Raw genomic sequence first — 1,822 nt, 5'->3', positions numbered from 1 at the left:
TATCAAGAGAAAGGGTTGTACCACCCTCATTACAAAACAAGTAAACTGTAAAATGATGTTTCTTCCTAGTAGTATTAGTTGATATTTTTGACATTAAAAGTAAAGGTATTGTAAAGAGACTGGCACAATTTCTTTCTGTTAACACCTGTTGGCTTGACAAGTTATGACATAATAGTTGATTAGATAGATGCTGTCTCATAAACATAGAAAAATATGACTAAAACACAAAAAGGCCAATGTATTGACAAGTCTTATTCACACCTTTCTACTCTCTAAAAGAAGTTGGTTTTGTTCAATGTGGAAGCAAGACACAGAGAAAAGGGTTTTTAATCCAAAGCTTACACTCTCTCTTCCAAGAGCATATTTAAAACTAATTGCTTTATAAAATCCAGAGTGCAAGCAAGGACTCAACTTGCAGAGCAACTGCATAGATTTCTGCATTTGGAAACTTGGTCCTCCCAAGTCATAGAAATAAAAACAAAGCATATATGAAAAATGACTATCCTGCTGTTATTTGAGTGTTTGCATACTGTTCCATAAAGAAGCAGAAACCCAGTGTCAGACTTGTGCATACTGCGAAAGTTAAAAGAGAGCATCTCAGGAATGACACCAGAGAAATGTGCCTCATTTCTTTTGCTCCTTGCCAAGCTTACCTTGACATTTACTTCTATAAACATAGTCAGCAAAGACTATGCAAAGAAATTATCTTCTGAATTTACATCTGGATTTTTTCTTAGCTGCCACATCCTAACCAGCTAAGAGAGTTTTCCTCTTCATTTCTATAATAATAATAATAATCAGTGATACAAAGTATCTTGTATTGCATCTTATTCCTAACTTCTTCCCTGACTGCTAGTCTCATTTTCTTTTTGCCATAGCACAGTTAAATGAAAAAGAACAATTATTTTTGCCTTTCATTGATTATTCCAGTATGTCATAATGGTTGCACAAAGGAAACAAGGGACACTTAAAATTATTTTGATCTTGATGTGACAGTGTATTTATTTCTCTTTTTTTGCTTATACATTGGAATTTTATCCTAGAACTAAGTTCAGAAGGTAGAGGTATATATGTATATTAATTCTATTTTTTTTTTTTTTAGAAGTCATCTCCTCTTTATTAGAAATAAACATGGACAGTTTGCTATGAAATCAAGCATTATTTTTATACCTTGTACATGTTTTCATATCTATTTTTAATAGGTGCTATGTCTGTAGGTTTCAGAGTTCAACATTTCCACCAGCATTACCCACCCACTCAATTATTCCCTCCCCTCTATAGCCAATCAGTGTTATCAGGGTTTTTTTGTGTGTGTATATTCTTCTGAAGTTATTTTATACATATCGAAGCAATATGAATACACATCTTTTTCTACATTACTTACACTAATAATAGCATATTCTTTATACCCTGTTTTTGTATATTTTTTAATGTAACTGTAAAGTTCTAATAAATTGTTATAATTCTGAATTATTTAGCAACATAAAAATATTTCACATCTATTGATGAGAAGCCAAAAATGTAAGTCTGTACCGTTACTTAACACAATAATACAGTACAAAATTTACACTTGCATAATACAATAACCATGCAATTACATAGTCTTTCTACACTAATATAAAAAGCAGTTACACACACACACACACACACAAACTCACACACACAATTCGTTTAAATGAAGGAAAAAGTAGCAGAAGACTTTCTTTATTATTTTGTATTAGTCATATTTCATAGAATTTATAACATGATCTAAAGCAGTTTGCCAACATTTTAATTTAATTCTCTAAGACTGTAATTTAGCTTGCTGTGTCTTAAATTTCCT

This window comes from Chlorocebus sabaeus, chromosome 11 (genome assembly GCF_047675955.1).
Source record: "Chlorocebus sabaeus isolate Y175 chromosome 11, mChlSab1.0.hap1, whole genome shotgun sequence".
Classification (NCBI taxonomy): Eukaryota; Metazoa; Chordata; class Mammalia; order Primates; family Cercopithecidae; genus Chlorocebus; species Chlorocebus sabaeus.
This window is presented reverse-complemented; position numbering follows the sequence as displayed.